This window comes from Lepisma saccharinum, chromosome 6 (assembly GCF_977018435.1).
Source record: "Lepisma saccharinum chromosome 6, izLepSacc3.1, whole genome shotgun sequence".
Classification (NCBI taxonomy): domain Eukaryota; kingdom Metazoa; phylum Arthropoda; class Insecta; order Zygentoma; family Lepismatidae; genus Lepisma; species Lepisma saccharinum.
The window spans coordinates 47,930,058-47,950,782 of NC_139234.1; the positions used below are offsets into that span (position 1 = coordinate 47,930,058).

Here is a 20,725-nt window from a genome sequence, read left to right on the forward strand (position 1 = left end):
ACCATAACATGCATGTGCTTTTTTTTTATATATATATATAACGAACCCATTTACATTTACTCTCTTGTGATCTTCAAATCCTTGTGCATATTTCTCATATTCATCCCTTCTTCAAGGCTGTTCTTCCCCTTGGCTTTAATCCACAAGAGCGTAGTAGCAACGTCATCGCGTCCCATCCAGTCCCAGTATAAGTGCATAATGGTTCGGATCACACCTTGAAATGATAAGTCCAGTCACTCTTTGTGCATAAAGTGGACTTAAAACAAACTTTGTGCATTATCTTTAATGGTAGATGATTGAAAAAACATCTCGCAGGCTGGTGGTTTGAAGAGCTTCAGCAGCCAGTAGACTTTGGTTTAAAAACTGTAGCCCTGAACGATTTCTTGCATCACATTAGTCAATGGCGTCCGTTGTGATCTCTTTCCGGTTTTGTTTTTATTCCCGTTGTGATATATCTCCATTGTTGGTTTCGCGCATTGTGATCTCTCTCCATTGTTGGCTTTCCCGTTGTGATATTTTTCCATTGTTGCTCTCACCTAGGACACGTATATCTCCATTTTTTTCCCATTGTGATCTCGGAGTGTAAGGGACGATCTTTCTCGAAGACACCCGGGCCTCCCCCATGACGCAGTGGTAGCGTCTTTGCCTTGTAAGCAAGGGGTCCCGGGTTCGATACCCGGTGGAGGCACGTAGCGGTTCGGATCCCACTTTAAACTGTAGGTCCAGTCCCGATTAGCCTTACTGTTCACGAAGTGGACTTAAAACACAAAATCGAAGACAACCAAATGTCATCCTCACTTCCACATAGTACACCCTAGACTGAATTTTACAGACTAACGAGGCACTGGTGCCTTAGCTCATGGCAAGTATAATTCTGCATGTGACTTGATTGTGTACATGTGTTTGCGATTGTTCATTCAACTCTTTCATCTTATCACTATTCATCGCGATGAGCCAACATTATCGGAAAGGCGAAGTAAAAAAAACTAAATCAATCAAACTCTGTTGTAATCCATTTTCATTGTTGTGTTCCCGCACTTATCTCTCTCCATTGTTGATTTTCCCGTTGTGATCTATTTTCCATTTTTGGTTTTCCGGTTGTGATCTCCTTCCATTGTTGTTTCTCCCGTTGTGATCCTCTTCCATTGTTGTTTCTCTCTTCACTTCATAAGAATCACTAAATAATCAGTAGCTAGTTAGTCATTTGGCCCTTGTAAGGACCACAAACTCCACCCTTGTAAGGACCACAAACTCAACACCAGATGAACTCTAAGCGACAGGCGCAGGGGTCGCAGAACCCATCCTGCAGCAAGAACACCAGTGAGCCAGCACACACTAATTGAAGTCAGGAAAACGAGACTTTACAAGAACAATCGCAGTCACGTTAACCTTGTAACTTGAATAAACATCACGATCATTTTTAAGGTAGTTTGATGACACCTAGAGGTCATTTCTCAAGCTCGTAACTACCGAGGGTAAAACCCGGAAGATTCGATACCAAGCCGAACGATCCTATAGGCATTCTGTACATTGAAGCGCATAACCTGTCCACAAATTAAAACCCTCAGACGTTAAGATCTTCCAAGAGTGCTCGATAGAAACTTAAGATCTAATCTCCCTCCATCTTGAATTGAAATATTGACCCAACCCTCTAGTTGATGATTATGACTCCACCGAAGCATTACTTGAAGGAAGCCAAAAGGGGAGATTTTGTGAAGTGTAGCAATTTTTTACACAGCGTAGCAATCGATAATCGATAAGCAGGGAAAATAATCGTCAATCAGGACTACTTTACAGAGGTTTTTAAGAGCAGCCTCCCTCCCATGCTCTCTCCGCATATCCTCCTGGTAGCAAATCTTCTAACAGAGTGGGCTGAGAGGGGATGCTTTCGTATGCAGCGCATGAAAAAACCTCAAGCTTAAACTTTAACCCAAATGGATTTTCCTACCGCCTTAATCGAGAACATATATAAAAGGGTGTATATCTCGTCCCTCCTTATGTATGGTAAATGTTGCAGTAATTGCGGTTCTTGCTGATAGAGGGAGACAGGTCTTTGAGTCTGTGTTGTTAAGGATGCTCTTAGTTTATCTGTTCTCTTCCTTCTCGGCGTTTACGACCATCGGAATTGCCTTTGTGGAATATGAGAAGCATCCGAGTTTCCTAAGAGATGGGTGGATGGTTTTGTACTTACAAGAATGCAGGTCTTCCAGTGACTTTTAAAGTGTTCACTGTTTCTGATAATCCTCTCTGCGATTGTCGATATGGCTGCTGATTAAAATAGGGAGTTCGGAGCTTCGTTGAAAGCAAGACAGACTTTCAAGTGTGCCTTTACCTTGTTTTTAGGTGACCAGACGAGACGTAGCACTGTCTCGGTCTCCTCATGATTTGCGACCTCCGTGGTTGAGTGGTTAGCACAGCACGCTACGACGTCAGGGGTTCGGGTTCGAATCTCTGCCTGCGCAGTATTCTTTGTCCCTTCCTCAGTTTCATCATATTATCTCTCATCCTCATTGTTGCTAAAAGTGGCATAAAAGTGACGTTAAATAACAAAAACCAAATCAAATCTTGGGGTGTAAGCCGTAGGGATCTTCAACCCATGGCCCGCAGGCCAGAGGTGGCCTACAGAGCCCTTTGCCGTGGCCCGAAATGGTAGAGGACAAAATCTTACAGTTCTCAATATCGCAGTGTAGCTTCGTGACCCGAGAGCGTCATTGAAATTGTTAATGTAGCCCGCACTGTCTTACCATTACGTCAACAGTTTATCTGGACATGTTGAAACTTTACGTTGCGCCCCCGTTACAGGAATTTCAACCATGGGTAGTGTTTCAACAAGATGGTGCACCGCCACACTGGGAGTTAACTGTTCGCCAGTTCTTGCATGACACCTTTCCAGACACATGGATCGGTAGAGACGGTCCCATATCATGTCCACCGCGTTCGCCGGACATAACCCCTCTTGACTTTTTTATGGGGTTACGTTAAGGACACAGTGTTTAGTTCACCAGTTCCTGATATGCAAACTCTTCAGACACGAATACGGGATGCTATAGAGACGGTGACGGAAGAGATGTTGGCAAAGACATGGAGAGAAATTGAGTATCGCCTAGACGTTCTAAGGGCAACAAAGGGAGCACATATCGAAGTGTACTGAAGTGTACTGATAACAAAACATTATGAGTTAAGGTACCATTTCCAACAAAACGCATATCTGTATATAGCATAGTTCTTTAGCAATAAAAGTTTGTAATCATGGAAAGACTACATAATTGCATTCTGGAGGGACGGTATACACAATAAGATATTTCGTATATTTAGAACTTTCTATTCTCAAAAATGGTAATCGGGGGGGGGGGGTATTTTAACGGGATTTTACATTTACCATTCTGTTTTTTCCCGATCTCTTCACTACTTTTATTAGAAAATGTTAATTTTTTCAAAATTTCTGAGGGGACTATAGCCCCACCCTGGGTTACATTTTGCAGACTAACGAGGCTCTGGCGTCCGCAACCATTGCCACTATAATCATCTGTGGAGCTTGTGATGTGTGCTGCTCATATTTGTGTGTGATTGTCCCTTCATCTATTTCGTCTTACCACCGTTAATCCTCATCATTGCAATTTGCCGAAAGTGGCAGAAAAGCTAAGTGAAATAAATCAAATCAAATCTTACTTTATTCTGTTTTATTTTCTGTATAGTTGTTTTACTTCACAATTTGAGCTTTTATTTCAAATCCACTTTATGCTCAGATTGGCTAATCGGGATGGACTTGCAGTTTAAAGTGGGATCTCAACCGCTGCACAATGAAGGAACTTACCACTACATAATCGGGAAGGCAACCCTTTACAATTTCAATGATAATGTTATTTTAAGTATTCTTGACGTCCAACTATATTAGTACCTGAATTAAAAAGAGATCTTAGTGCCTCAGGACACAAAGTTCTTGTTTTAGGTACAAGTGAGCACACAAGCCATGCATTCACCGCATTACGATGGCAAGCATCCATAAAAACCGAGAAATGCGCATTAACACGAGCCCGAAGCCTCAAATATGACACTCGTTGCACCAGCTCTTGACTCAATATCCATAAAAATTTACACGTTCCGCAAACAGATTATCCTCAACGTCAATAAAGCCTTTATGCAATTGGTGGGATCTGTACGACGTCACGAATAGGATGACCTGCCAAACTCGAGAGGATGTAGAGGGCCTGTTTAGAACAAGAGTGGTCTTCCTGGAACGGGTGTCGGTAAACACATCTCGTTCAACTGTTTCTTTTATGAGCTTCCATGGAGGGGCAAAAAAATGCATGTGTTATGGTTGCAAATTCTCATCTCTGATAATCAGAGGCTAACACTTTTCTCTTTCATTGAATTTTGCATGGCGTGTGTAAACAATGTCGCCGTGATAACGACTTCATAAAGCCTCGTGCTAACAACGCATGAAAGCCTCTTTCATTGCCTTTCATAGAGACTTCAATTGTTGGAAGGAACAAGGGTGTTACTGTCCGTTCAGACGTGTGGACCAGATTCTAAAATGTCCATTAACCTAATACTTCACTCCGTTGGACAACAATGGTGATGTTGTGATCAGTGAACTCTTCCACATGCTTCTAGATAGGACTGACTAGCGAGCCTATCTTGAATTATGGCTTCCACTATGAAAGTTCTATCATATTCTATTGTAGTTATTCCATGTACCTTTCCGCCTATCTACACTGTAAAAGTTGTCTGCAGTAATGACGGTCCATGACTGTAAAAACCGTTGCCTTCATCCAGCTACTGAAAAAAATGTCCATGACTGTTTAAAAGCGTTAGCTAACTCAAATAATGTAATTTTATTGGCTTAGTTTTTATAAATATAATTGTGGTGTACGCAACTGCAATTTATAATCATTATCTATCTTTATGTGCAATGAAATATTAAATTTTAAATAAAAAACGGTTGCGTCTTGTTTTTTATAATTTAGCAGGCAGGCTGTTAAATTCTAACGGTAGAAGTCTTGTCGGTAAAAATAAGCACTGTACTCGAAAAGATTACAGTACCGTAGGAATTTGCCACTAACCTATAGCCTAGAGCCGCAAGTCTAGGCGTGCCGCACACAATACTAAGATATTGAAGGGCCAAAGTGACAAAGATGATCATCGATCAGTGACGTCGATTAAGGGAGGGCGATGGGGCAGTTGCCCCCCTACTCTTTGCCCCACCCACCAGTTTTGGCACCTTGCTTCCCTAGTTTTGGAAGCCAATCGCCGCCACTACCACCGACTATAATAATTCCTTAATATTGTGATAATAGCAAAAAAAAAAAAAAAAAAAAAAAAAACATGTCAAATCAACTTCTTACACCATAACCCTAATTTCAGTACAGTATTTCAACCGGAGTGCAAGCCTGCATGACAGACTGTACAGGACTATTAAAAACGTATTCGTGAAAAAAATTGAACAATGCTTTTCCAAAATCTTGACATTGCTCTGAGAATTTTTGTATTTTACCTTCAAATACCAGTGGGGAGAGAGGTGTTCAGTACTGTAAAGAGAATTACAAATTTCCCTCAGAAATTCAGCGTCGAATAGCAGACTTCCTAGTTGGGCATCCTTGACAGCGAATGCTTATGTCCTGAAAGAAGTTGACTTTGAGTCTCTAATTCATCAGTTGGCTGCCATGAAAGCCAGATGGAACCAGTTTAAGGCTAGTCTTCTCTCTTTAAATCTAAGTGTATTGTCTTATCGAAGTTTGATGAATAATTTTTAATTTAATCAGATGGATCTATATTTTAAAGTTTACAAGTGTTATTAATAAAGACCATGCAATTAGTGGAAGTGAAGTACTATGACAACAAAACTGTTAATAAAAATAATAATTTCAGCAGGCCCCAGAACAAAGAATAGCCTAGGAGCCCAAATTGTATACATCTCCATCTGACCGTAGGCATATTCTCGATAAACACTCTCGCAAGTATGTAAAGAAGTAAAAATAACTGACGTACCAAGTATGAATCACTGACGTAACCGTTCTGTTATCATCCTACCCGTGGTGCGATGTTGGAAAGATACACTTTGCCATTGAAGAACTACAAGGCTGTAGCTCTTGATACACGATACCTTCCAGAAACAAATATTATTCCAACAAAGGAACGCTTGTAGAAAGATGAACCATGCGGATAAAGGCATTCGTCTCAATAGCGACACTAGCGACGCCGTTGGCAGTGCATGCGAACTATCCATTCGCTAATTTTATCTGGATACACTCCTGCAGTTTGCTTCCTTTTCATTTGACATGAACCGGAAGGGGAAAAAATCTTGATGTTTGTCTACTCCTTGTGTGACGAACCTTACTGACAAATGGAAACATTTGGTAAGTTCAAGGGAGCTCAATGAATCCTATTCTTTGTAATTTTAAACCTGGGGACGATTTTCCTTTCGAAAGAAAAGTCCCACTGGCGTGGGTCCTTCTTCGGTTACGTCTAGTTGGATAAACAGGGAAGACAATGGCAAGGTAAAGTGGATGGATTCGTCCACGGGAAGGGAAAGGAAAAGAAAGAATGAAAAAGAAGCAAGGACATTTTTCTCTGAATAGGGTCATTTGGACAAACATTTTGAAAATGTCTCTTCACATTCTGGAGACTAGACGAGTACACACACACACACTCTTGTGTATACACACTCCAAAATTCTGGTAAGTTCAGAAGCTGGTCGCTCAAAAGCGGAAGGTTCCATACGAAATCCTTGATGGTAGCTTCAAGAGGAGGGGGCATCAGACATGGCGACGACCCAGAGACAAGACAAACAGACGTGCACAAACAAGAAGTTTCTCGGTGCCTTCAGAGCCATCTAACGGTAGACGCAATAGATGAATGCCATCCGTAAAAATGGTCCGCTTGAAGGCGCTGCAACAGTTTGACCAGATGTTCTTTTTTTTCTTCTTTCTTTTCGGAATCCTTGTCCTTTTCTCTGTCTTCCAAGAATGTTACTTGTATCTCTATTCGTGGAGAAAGATTAAAGGTAATTTGATATTTTGCCCAAACGGAGGAACTTCAGTGCAACCTTTGATTAAGAGATATGCGTTCGGCAGCTTTTTGGCGGTGAGGCATTGAAATCTACGGCAGAAATGTGATACTCGAGCCACAAACATAGGATTGGCAAGCAGTGAAACAAAATAAGTATTTTTGTTAAGTAATTCTGTATGCTTCCATTTTCAACTGATTTTTGTCACAACTACCAAGTACATACCTGGTACAGTACAGCACCTGCGCCATTGAAAATGTCCGTGACTGTATCTGGTTAAAGCTTCAAGACTGACTTGCCTCGTCAAAGGAAAGGTGATGCCTATATTCTGTACTAGGATTGGTCACAAAAGCCGGATAACGGATATCCGGATAATTCGAATATCCGGATAGTTCGGATATCATCATAACCCGAATATCCGCATAATCCGAATATCCACATAATCCGAATATCCGGACAGTACGGATATCCGGATAATCCGAACATACGGATATTACGGATATCCGGATAATCAGAATAACCGGATCAGGAAAGAACAGATTTTATGAGGGGTTAGTAGAGAGTCCATGCAGTGAAATACGAATGTGCCGAATAAAAGAAAATGTGGATAGCCAATAAAAAGGATAAACGATGAAACTATCCGGATAATGCACACATTCCATTAACCGGACATTTCGGATAATCCGAATATCCAGATAATTCAGGTAATGCGAACATTGAACATAATCCGTATATCCGGATAATATTTTATCCGGATTTAGCCATCCCTATTCTGTACGTATTACCAAATGCATTACTTGAGATCAGACCGACACTAGAACGAGATACTTTCAAGTCTAGTCTCGTCTCGCATCGATACCATCGTTAAATTTACTCCGACATGAAGGATATTTGAAGGGGTAATGATGGGATTGCTGCGCGCTCCCTCTGGTTGCTAATTTTCGGTACTTGTAGGGAAGAACTACAGTATATGTAAATTACTGGAATTCCCTCCACCCCGTCCCACTCCACCCACTGGAATTTTTTCAACACTACACTATGTAGAGTGTAGTACACCAGAATGGAATCAGGGTGTTCTCGTACATTGAAACAATGAACATGACGTCCATGATTGATTGCTTTACCTTATTTTACTTCGCTTTTCTGCCACTTTTGACTAACCGTTAAGATGAGGATGAGCGGTGATAAGATGAAGGGACAATCATGAACATAGAGCTCTTTAGGGACGATACGAACCCCACAGAGAATTGTACTGACTGCAGGGTGTAAAATCCTGGGTGTGGTTTCCCTCCCACCAACCATCTTTTCATACAAAATCTGCGTCACGAAAAATTTCTGTTTGGAGAATATTTGTTATAACAAATATAAGCAATAAGTTTTGGCTTTTTATATATTCTTTACCAGTAACGTGCTGTGATGTCGACACTTGGGGTAGAAATTAGTGGCGTGCCCAGGGAGGTTGGTGTGGGTCATAATCCACCTCCCCCCTTTAGGGCCCACAATTCCTAAAAATAGAACGTCAAAGAAAGGAAAGGATTGCAAAATGAGGAAGGACTACTGAAAAGAAGCACACGTTAATCCCACCCACTTTCGAAAATCCAAAACATGTTGATTTGACAATTAAGCCAGAGATCCCGGGTTCGAACCCCGACCTGGGCATGGGTGTTATTTGTGTTTGTCGCTTCATCAATTTTATTGCACCATCTTGACGATTAGTCAAAAGTGTAGGAAAAGCGAAGTAAAACAAAGCAAATCAAACAATCAGTCAATGATTTGATGTATGCTACTTAGCGTCGCTGTCACATTTGGTTAATCGCGAAGATGGTACAATACAATTAATGAACAGACAAACACAAAAAACACCCATGCCGAGGTCGGGGTTCGAACCCGGAACTCCTGGTGTCATAGCGTGCAGTGATAACCACTACCCCGCGGTTGGTTGATTTGATTGGTGTTTAAATCCACTTTATGTGAATAAAAGCTAATCGGGACTGGACCCACAGTTTAAAGTGGGATCCAAACCACTATGTGCGTCCACCGGGTACCGATCCGGGGCCACTTGCACTCCCCCACGGAGGTCGGCCAACAACAAGGATGAGTGGAAAGCTCTAACTATTCGGATACTTGGGTATCGGTAAAGCAAACTGCGTATTTGCTCAGTGGTACGTAAATTTCAATTGGATTTTTGAAACACCATATTTGCATATGATTAACGTTTTTCCAAAAAAAAAATGCATTGCTTGATTTCCCTAATTTCTCCATCTCACGATCCCGTTACTGAAGGTTCCGGGCTCGAGCCCTGGCCTGTGCATGAGTGTTTATTTGTAACCACTCTTCAACGTTCATAGTCATGGCTGAAGTTAGGTATAGTGATTGAAAAGCAACGCTAAAGAAAGGAAAAAGAAAATACAAATAATTTTCTCCCAGTTCATCTGCAGGGCACTGTGAAATCAGGAGTCCAGAGTTCTCTGTTTATGATTGTCCCTTGTGGCTTCCATAAGCTCATTAGCTACTTATCGCGATTAAATCTATACAGCTAGAAAAAAGTGATGGAAGGTGGCAAAAATTAAATATATTAGAGGGGATGAACAGGTAACAAAACACACTTTTTTGTAGTTTCTTCAACAATAACTATTCATTTGGCTTTTTTACTTCTGGGATACATTTTACATTCCAAATTATTTCATTATTCACTGCAGAGTACAACCCATAGGAACAAGAATGCGCGGACGTCACGGGTTCGAATCCCGGCCTGAATTGTTCTTTGTGAGGTCCCTTCATCAGTTTCATCATATCATCACTCATCCTCATTTTCGCGATAACAAAATGTGGCAGAAAGGTGAAGTAAAATAAACCAAACCAACAACAACAATTAGAACGCGCGTTTTCTTGCCCAAATTAATACATCCGTATTTATGACTGTTTAGCTTACCCATTTTTTTATTGGAGGCCAAATTATTAGAATATTTAAATAAAACATTACTAAAACGAGAGCGAGAGAGACCGTGAGCAAATATTGGTTATTTAATCATTATATATTCCATATTTGAAAAAAAGAAAAAAGAAACCATAACATTTTTGTCTGCACATAATACAAGTACATTCCCATTCATATACAAATAAAACTACATCCCATATTATATAATACATACATATTGTACAACGTTTAAAAGGTTGTGTAAATACAGAGAACATAAGTACTGCAGAAAATTTTCCCCTGAGTTCTTTAGAGGATTTACAAAGGAATCGAAGGGAAACCAATCCCCTATCTGTCCTATAGGAGATAGACTGGAGGACCTGAAACCACGGGCTTTCAACCATGGGAGCGAGGGGCGTGGGGGCAAGGGAGGTACAGGCAGAAATCTTCTCTTTCCCTTCGGCCGGTTGTCTATACCTGGATCTGGTAAGGCGGAAGAAGAGCCAGCTGGGGTATCCAGCCTTGCCAGCTGATCACATCGAGGTACGAGAAGCGCGTGGAAAGAAATGTTGCATATGAACTGAGGCTTCAAGATAATAAATATTGTGATTTGAAAATAATTAGAGACGTGAGATTAATTGATCTATCTCTGCTAGACTAGCTACTCCTCAGTGCACGTCACTGTTCTTTACTAAGGATTATATAGAAAAATGCACAATGGAATGAAGGATAATGTTAAGACCATCAATACATCTGCACAATAACAATACACCAGTGGCGTATACTGGCTCCAATATCTGGGCTATATCTCACTATGTCACGTGGTCCTAGGCTATGAATAGAAATAAATTTACAAATTCCTAAGAAATCAGGTTGCCAACTCATAGGAAATCAGGTTGCCAACTCATAGGAAATCAGGTTGCCAACTCATAAGAAATCAGGTTACCAACTCATAGGAAATCAGGTTGCCAACTCATAGGAAATCAGGTTGCCAATTCCAGAATCAGCATCATCATCATCTCACTGATATGAATAATATTTATTTACAAAGATTTTTCTCCTGTACTTTATTCTCACACTTCAGGCTTCGCAGATAGCCTAGCTACCCTAGAATATACGCTCCTGCAATACACATACAATAAAAGTAGAACAAGAATGAAAGATAAGCTACTTTATAAATACCTGATATTCGTATAAAAGTAACAAATGCATATTTTTATAATTATATTTAATAATTAGTAATTAACTTTTATATGCAATAACATAATAAATATGTATTTAATGTAATAATTTACACACACACAAACGTTTGTGTGTGTAAATTGAAATCACCCTTCCCCCCCCCCCGTCCCAGGTCTTGAATGATTTCGCACCCTGACTGGCTGCGAGTCCAGACGACAAAGTGCAGTTTACAAAATGCAGTCCAAAGTGCTCTACGTGGAAGGAAGGTTGGCATGTGGTTGTCTTCGGAAAGGGCTATGGGTGTGTAGGGGTGACCCTTTCATCCTCACCTTCGCGATTGGCCAAAAGAGGCAGAGAAGCTGAGTAAAATAAACAAAATCTAACGCGAAAGCCCCCCCCATGGCGTCCACTGAAATTAAGCCATAAATACACCGATGAGTTGGCTAATATTGAACACAGGGCCAATACAGATGCCTCGCTATTGGATTTACTTGGTCTGAACGAAGAGCCAAATTGGTCTCTGTGTGGGACATGACCACCCCGTATTGGTAGCCATCGGAAACTCAGGATGGCCACAAATGAAACCTCCACCTTGCCGTCACCGCGTGAAAAGAAGTTCCAGGGAAGGACCACCAAGCAAACCTTTCCTCGACGAACAAAAACATGGAGACAGTGAAATCGTATTGTAAAGGAAAGACACGCTAAAAGAGATCTTCCTTCCACTTCCTTCTCTTTCCCAATAGTCTCCTTCCTCCTTCCACAGCTTCCTTGTGGGTCCTCGAGGAACTCTTTTCTGTTGCGGAAGCGCAACGAATCAGGAATGCGGCGGCAGGAATGTTCTGTTTCGCAGAATTCCGTTTGGGATAAACGAACAAAATCTGTGTGGTCGACGGAAGCTAAACCAAGAAAGAGAGATAGAGGAATGGTAGATTTCTGCCTTTTTCAAGGTTCCAAAGAACATCTGAGGGAAAATATTACCGCCTCAATACCTCAGCAAGATGAGCGCCCGGCTCGTGATTTCCTTACAAAGGTTCTGGGTTTGAGTACTGGTAAGGGCATGAATGTTCCCTTCTGCTCTCTCATCGATTATTGTCATTCGTTGCTTTTTTTCAACCCGAAAGAGATAATCGACCAACAATAAAGAATATTCAAAGCACTAGGTAGGACTGAGCCGATACCACTTTTAACCCATGCCCAGGGGTGTCCACAGGGGGGATTCATGACGCGCCTGCGTCATGGGAATTGGGGGGGGGGCAAAATTTTATAGTTTAGCTACCAATTCTATTTATCGTTTCGTTTGACTGACTTGTTATTGATTTAGTTTTTCTTCCTTCCGGTGGGTGATCGCGGCAATTGGGTTGAAATGAAACACCACCTCTTATGCCTTTAGAATCGGTTTGAAAAGGGGGGAGCCCGTGCTGGTCGCATTAATACAACGCTAGTCAAGCAGAAAAAACTATTAAGAATAAGGTTGATTCAGTACACTAACAATGGCAGTGAGCCTGTTTTATGTTATAGCTCTTTTCCAGTCTTACGGCGGGCGCCCTATAAACTGGCAAGGGAAGTGGGGAGCGGGGAAGCGACCAATCCAGGGCGATAAAAAACGCAACAGCCAGTAGAACGAGGTTCACGTAGTATTTTTTCCGCCGCGTCGTGTCTCTCGGCGCCACTGCTGTTGTCTGGTTGGTCTGCGGCGTAATCCCCGCTCCCCACTTCCCTTGTCAGAACTAGGACCGGCCGCCGTAAGAGTGGAAAAGACCTTTAGCAAACATGAAAATCAGGCGTGCTTTTTCTTTTCCAGTCTTTTAGTTTATGAAAGGATTCGAATTTCATGCACCATTCAATTGTTGGCATCTCTGCCAGTGGAAAACACACGCGGACTTCAGTTTTTAGTGTTGGATGATTTCAGGCATGATTTGTTTTGCTTGTATGTGTTCCTGTGCTACGACTGACTGGATAATTGTAACATACTGTCGTCTTTCGTTGTCTAAAACTTACGTATTTCGAAAATTTATTTAAAAAAAAAATCAAATTATCGACATTCAAACAAATATCAATTACTGTATGTTTATTCAAACTATATTTGTGTGTGGGGGGGCACCCCTGCTCATACCAGTACCTATTCTCAATCATACCGACACTTGAGAATTATAAGAATTAAAACTTGTTTAAAATATAGATTAATATTAGAGTGAGTAATCCACTCAAATTATAAACATGCTTTAGCACATTCAAAAACCACGTCAGAATATTAAAATATGTATTATTTAATCAAAAAAGTAGGTTTCTTTTCCACTAATATTGGTAAAAAAATCAATGGAAAGTTCGAATTTTTCATAATTTCCTGGATAATTAGACACAGTGGAACGAACAAACGAACAAAATGCCGCTAAAGTATCAACCAGTATCGGTAAATTAAAACTAACCAATACTTTTCGATACCGTTACATTGGCATCGGTATTGGTTCGACCTACAAATCACCACCAAAGCAGAAAATGTAGCAATGGGCAATTGATATAGTGCGTCCTTCGAAAAAAAAGCTTATGACGTAGATCCCGGATTCTAGGCAAAATGCCTATTCGTTTCCGACGCTGGTAGACAAAAATTGAACCCAAAAGTACACCGATCCGAAGGTTCTTAACATTCTGATAATACTTTATGTTGCCTTTTTTTTTGGCCTATTTCACCTTACGCTGCCTTTTTCAAACATTTTTGCCTTTTTTTTTGCCTCTTTTGTCATTCCGATAAGGCATTTTTTTAAAATTATATTTCTCTTCTATTTGATTTCGTTTTTCAATAACCCTTGTTATTCAAATTATTATTTGTAAATACATTTTTAAAGATTTAAGAAGAATTTAAGTTCTTCTCTTCAATTTTTAATGCCTCTTCTTCAATTTTCATTGCCTCTTTCTGAAATGACTGGCTATTTTTCGACATACACTGCCTTTTTTTCAAATTTTCGTTGCCTTTTTCCCTGTCATTTTTAATACTTTACAGTGCCTGAACATCCGGGCTCTACGTATGAGACATTCCATGAAAAGTGGTCCTACTAAATGTAAACAACAAAATAAATTCATATTGAAATTGCATTAAGGTTTAGATGTTTCTTAATGTATTTAATTTGCACATTTCGCCAATAAAAGTTGCTAGCATCTGCAAATGAATGCTTCAGACAAATGAAGTAAAAATTTGCTACATTTTTAAAGCATCACGCACGTAGCGCACTTTTTTTGATGCTTTTCATGCATTCAGCCTATGCCATCATACTCATGTTTTTTACATTTGTTAGCAGACACCATAAAATAAAGGGTCTACCAATTTGAACGTCAGAACTTTGATGGAGTGTTGTTGCAACACTGACTTGAATGACGATATGGAACTGTGACATCTGTGTGCAGTAGTCTATGAAAAGTTATCATGGAGTTTGGGCAGATGAAAATGCGCAAGTGATTCTGGACGTACCCCTTCATCCTAAGAAATTGACTGTGTGGTGTGGTCTTTAGGCCAATGGCGTGTTAATTTTTTTATACCAACATGGAAATCACGTGACTATCAATTTGGAGCGATACAGGAATATGGTGGTGCAGTTTTTGTGGCCTAAACTGGCAAATCATGACGTGAACAATGTGGTTTTCCAACAGCTCGCCAAATAATTGAATTATTGCGGAAAAGTTCCCCGGACGAGTTCTGTCCAGAAAGGGTGATGTGAACTGGCCACCAAGATCATGTGACCTAACCCCCCTGGATAATTTTCTAAGGGATTATGCCAAATCTAAGGTCTATGAGACTAAGCCACGCACAGTTCGTGACCTGAAACGGAACATCGAACGAACCATTGAGGCTATACCGCTCAATATGTGTGCAGACGTGCTGGAAAATTGGACATTCAGAATCCATTCCACCCACCGAAGCAGACATATTGTTCAAGACATAATGCCATTTTTTTGCTATTCAAAATAAAAAAAAAAAGTATGTCATTATCACTTGTGGTTTTCATTCTATCTAATTTTAAAAATCTGACGTTCAAATTGGTAGACCCTATACATCATAATTCCATGAAATCAGTTCATTATGAATATTTTAATCCAATATCATGTATAGAACGTTACGTTTTGCTTGTAAAACACGTAACGCTTGAATGCCCCTTATACGGTCTGTCCCGAGCCGTACTCCGTGGTTAGCGCAGTGCGATAGTGGCAATTAGTGCCCTCGGGCCATAATTAATTTGCATAATTTAGAATAAATTTGCATAATTTGGAATTAATTTGCATAATTTAGAATAAATTTGCATAATTTGGAATTAATTTGCATAATTTAGAATAAATTTGCATAATTTGGAATTAAGTTGCATAATTTAGAATAAGTTTACATATAATTAGAATAATTTGCGTTTATGTATTTGCATATTTATAAGTTTTATGAAATTATGAATATTAATCTTATGAAATATCTGTAAATAGAAGATAATTAGCCATACTAAATGTTATGCATATGGTTTTATGTTAATTACTGTGAAGTATATAATGTATAAAACGATAATAATTAATGTTTATTATCACTAATTACCTTCTATTTACTTATTCTTCATAAAATTAATATTCATGTTTTCATAAAACTTATAAATATGCAAATACATAAATGTAAATTATTCTAATTATATGCAAATTTATTCTAAATTATGCAAATTAATTCCAAATTATGCAAATTAATTCTAAATTATGCAAATTAATTATTGACCAAGGGCACTAATTGCCACTATCATATTCCACTATTACTGCCGTCCTGGATCCGAAGCCCGATCTGGGCATGGGTGATCTTTGTGAGTGACCCTTCATCAATTTCACCATATCATTACTCATCTTCATCTTCGCTGTTAGAAGTAGCAGAAAAGCTAAATTAAATAAACCAAATCAATCTGTGTCTGTCCCGAGTTTAATCCCTGGATGAGGTACGTAACACAACGATTCCAATCTCACTTGAAACTGTAGGTCCAGCACCGATTAGTCCATCCGACCATAAAGTTGACTTAAAACAAACCTCGTCAAGCCTTGGTGCTGAAGATTGCACTTTCAGAAACTGATACAAGAGTGAGTATGTACTTGAAATGAACTGGATTCAGGAAACTCCAGTCCAAGAGACCCTTCACATTGCAGAGAACACATTCTCGACGGGAGACGAAGGACACAAACCATGCACACCACTCCTCCACGTGCAGCCCATTTCAAAGTTTGGTTTATGAGGCTACTTCCTCGATCTTAAACCATCTTAACAAGCAAAACATAACTCCCTGCTGTGCATGTGTGCATGTGTGTGTGTGTATAGAGTAGCAGTGGCAGTAAATGTGTGCTTAAAGGGAATATGTGTGTGTGTGGGTTCTTCTCGAGAGTGTGATGATATGCTTGCAATAACACTTATTGATATTGCCTAAGTGACTTTGAAGGCAGTCGTAGGCTGAATTTCCGTTTTGTGGTCTGTGGTTACATTTTTTTTCTACTTTGGCTTCACGTTCTCTTCGTTTCCCTATGAACCTCGCAATAACATATTTAGAAAGGGGCTCCAAGGAGTGTCCAAGCCCCCAGAAAAAGTTGACAAGTATTAAATAAGTAAAGAAAAGTAAATTGTATGTGGCTTTCATAGGTGCTCGAGGGACGGGTCAGCGGGTTTCAAATGGCAAACTTGCTTTCGTAGTCAGGGCAACACGTATAAAACGCTATACAGGAAAGTAAGTATCGCTGGATTTGTATGTAATTACATATTCTGTTCCTTTCTAGATACATACATACCTTGAACAGGAAAATGTCAACGAATAACTGACATGATTTTGCATAAGTTTTTTTTTACATATTTTTACATATTTGCCAGGATATTACATATTTGCTAATTTACTTCACATAAAACAACATATTTCGGTATTCTTCTCCTATCTTTATCAATTTTCCTATATTTTCGATCTCTGAAACATGGTGAAGAAACGTTGTAGCTCATGTGATGTCATATTTTCTAATCGATAAGATGCATACTACTTACGTTACCTAAAATTGACTGCTATGAAGAAAGAAAAAATACGGGAATTGTTATTTATCGAAAAATGCTGGAGTTTCTCCCCCCCCCCCGTCCCTTCTGGTTACATATATTCCTTTCGCTTTTAGCACCTAGAAACTTGGCACCGGTGGACAAGAAAGCTACTTCTTGTACGTAGCGAGTTACACAACATAGTTTCCTTGTACAAAAGATACAAAAGTAGCTATGTATTTTTATTCGATTGTTCTTTCTGCAGACGCTTACAAGAACATTTTATGGGATCGACGGCAGTGTATGACAGCTGAAAACATTGAAAAGTACCTAGTGGTCTTCTCTGTAACAAAACATAAGTAAGTCCTGTATGCATTAATTCTTCTTGAATCTGCCCCTAGATTTACATATTCCACAGTAATTTGCGATGTGAAAAGTAATTAATAGTTGAAAATATTGGTTTTGTTAAATATGTACACGTTGATGTGCTTTTTAGAGTTTATAAATTTGATACAAATTTTAATTTGAACTACATATTTAGATACGTATCCTTTTGATAATACATATTTAGGTACATATCAATTATTGTTACATATTTATATGTACATATTTTGTACTTTGGTATTACATAATATCGCGAGGTTAGTTATAACTAGACCTTGGAATTTAGGTTTTTAACCTACTTTTTCCTTTGTAGGTAAATAAGAAATAATAAGTTACATCAACGTTTCATTAAAGAACACAACAACTGCTGAAGTTTTATAGTGCCTGAAATAACCTATTTTGCTTGTTAGAACCTACTTTAGGTTTATGCGCCTAAATCTAGCCTATTTCTTAGGCTTTTATAGATTTTTCAGGTTTTTCATATCTCACAGAGGTATTTGCTCGGTTTGATATCGAAGAAATTCATCGACTAACGTGTTTGGAACATAATTTCAGTCGATTTTCCTCCCTCCTAAATCCATAATGTTTTTCAAAGCTCTAAACAAACCAAATTTTCTGGCGCCATTGTGCAAATATTTATTGTTGTTATTTTTCCTCTCTCGTTGTATAAATATCATTACCATCACGTAGGATGTATCTAGAAGAAAATGAATATCAAAAGAGCCCATAGGCTGTATGTATCACAAAATACCTAATTGTAAGCAATCTTATACATAAATATTAGACAAGGTAGGCATAAAAAAACACCATCGGCGAAGTTTCAAAAGGATTTGGATTCACAAAAGAGGTGGTGGAATAACCGAGAAATATATTAAGCGCGAGAGGTCACAACCGCGACACAAAACACAGGATTAAACGCGAAAGGAACAAAGAACGAAACTGAACAAGCGCGAACTGAATAAGCAGCAAAAAGTTTAAACGCGAGACGGATTAAGTGCAAAAGGAACAACCGGGAAACAGATTAATCGCAAAATAAAACTTTAAAACCGGAAAAAGCGCGAAAGGAACAACCGCGAAACGGATTAAGCGCGAAAGGAATTACAGCGAAATAGATTAATCGCAAAATCCAAATTTAAAACCGGATTAAGTGCGAAAGGAATAACCGCGAAAAGGATTAATCGCAAAACCATAATTTAAAACCGGAATAAACGCGAAAGGAACAACCGCAAAACAGATTAAGCGCGAAAGGAATTAGAGCGAAACGGATTGAACTCGAACGGAATAACAGTGAAGGAATGAGCGGGAGAGGCACAACCGCGAAACGGATTAACCGCTAAAATTTCACTTTCGCGCTTAATCCTTTTCGCGGTTGTTCTGGCGATCTTTCCCTTTTTGACAGCTCGAAACCATTATCAAAGGCGAGAAGGGCCGAAGAGGCGTTATCTGGAAAATAACGAAGGTGGTCCCTTTCGATGGCGCTTCGATGCTCATCCCATTGAACCGCATCCACACTTTTGAAAACTAAAGAGATCACCCACAACAATGGAGGAACCATCATTTATCAAGCCCTAACAATAATGCCAGGAGGCCAGCAACAGGCAGGTTTATGATCCGAACCAGTCGCACTTGGGAGGTCAGTCCACGGGCTAGCCGTACCACCAGAAGACATTGATGTTTTTATGGTTTTACGACATCCTATCTTCATTGCGGGTAGACCACTGTTGACAATGGATGCAAGGAGGGGTCCATTGTGCCTCTACGCGGTGCGGCAGCTACATAACGAGACAAATGAACAGTAACCACAATGGCCACGCTCAAAGGCCATCTGCTCCCGCTTTTCTGTAAATTGAAATTAATGGTGGAGGCTAGGGTCGGTTGTCCGACCCCACAAGAGAGAGAGAGCTTGGGTGTCAGTTGGCCAGAAATTTGATTTATCAAATCTCAAATTTCCCCCTTTTGTGAGATCGTGTACTCATCAACACATCCAGGGATATTCGTTGCATTAAAAGAAGATATGGAAAATAAACCAGTCACTTCTCCACTGTTGCATGCTTACTTCGGCTTCGAAATCCAGAAAACAGTAGCAATGGGAAAGGTCGATTAGCTGGCCTTGATCCTGAGAGAGATGTACCACGGAGTTTATATCTGCTATTCTAATATCCATTGATGTCCGAGAGATTTCTTTCAGTTGTAAGAGGTCAAGCCAGGAACACTGTAAAAACTTTTTGGTGTGAAAACGACACAGAGTGTGGTCCCTGGAAGTCTACACCACATTTTGGTCAACATTTAACCTCAGTAGTGTCAAAAAGGTGTTGATTGCAACCATTTGTCTGTGTTCTTTGAACATAGACCGCTGGAATCGCTCTCTGAGTCAGTATTTTTTTCAGTGGAGGGACGAGACAAACTAGGCATTAACCCCCCCCCCTCTTCCCCAAAATTACTTCAGTTTGATGTTACCCAAGAAGACCTTGTAGTATAGTTTGCTTGTAACTATCTGTCCCTCGTTACGTCTTCGCCTAATTGAGTAATGCGACATTGAAAACGTTAAGTTTAAAAATAGAATAATTTTCTCATGGGTAATGACGTCAATTCTACGAAGCAATTCTGTAACCCTGCCTAATGGTTATTGACCAACCTGTAAGTTTCTCCTCGTTTGCGAGGGAGATGGTAGTTGTTTAGAGAGAGTTCATGATGTATGTATGTATGCTTGAGGAATATTGACAAGTGTCATTGAAGAAAGGTTATTCGAGATTAATATTGTTATTTCCTGAATTAGTGTTTTTCTTATTAATTCGAACTAATATGAATGGATGTTGTGTTTAGTGGGAGTGTAGCTGTTTACGATACTTAATCCATTGCTGAGCAACCTCAACTGTTAAATTTCGGCTGGACATTTGGAGGACGTCAGGGAAGCAGTTTTCGAAATTTCCTCTTCTTTTTTTAAAAAAAACCGCCAGAGGATCATAACCTATTTTCATACTAATTGCTTTCCGAGCGAGATATTTTCAAGAAAACTGATTTCGGGCGCCATTTTTTAAAGGTGGCGGCCAATTTCTGGGTGGTGGAAGCGTGCAAAATTAAATTTGTTACGAACACTTTTAGGAATAATTATTTTCTCATCAGATCAGTTTGTTGACTCCTTCGGTGTAACGTACAGCTCATTGTGCTGCATAAAAGGGCGTTGCCACTAAGGAAGTGTAAAAAACAGAACTCAAGCAGGAAG

General features: G+C 39.7%; 1 non-coding gene across 1 annotated transcript; it reads left to right on the forward strand.

The window, feature by feature from the left end:
• Window positions 1-613: 613 nt before the first annotated feature.
• On the forward strand, window positions 614-688 carry TRNAT-UGU (transfer RNA threonine (anticodon UGU)). Its single transcript has one exon. It is a non-coding gene; the product is annotated as a tRNA-Thr (tRNA).
• Window positions 689-20,725: the final 20,037 nt, after the last annotated feature.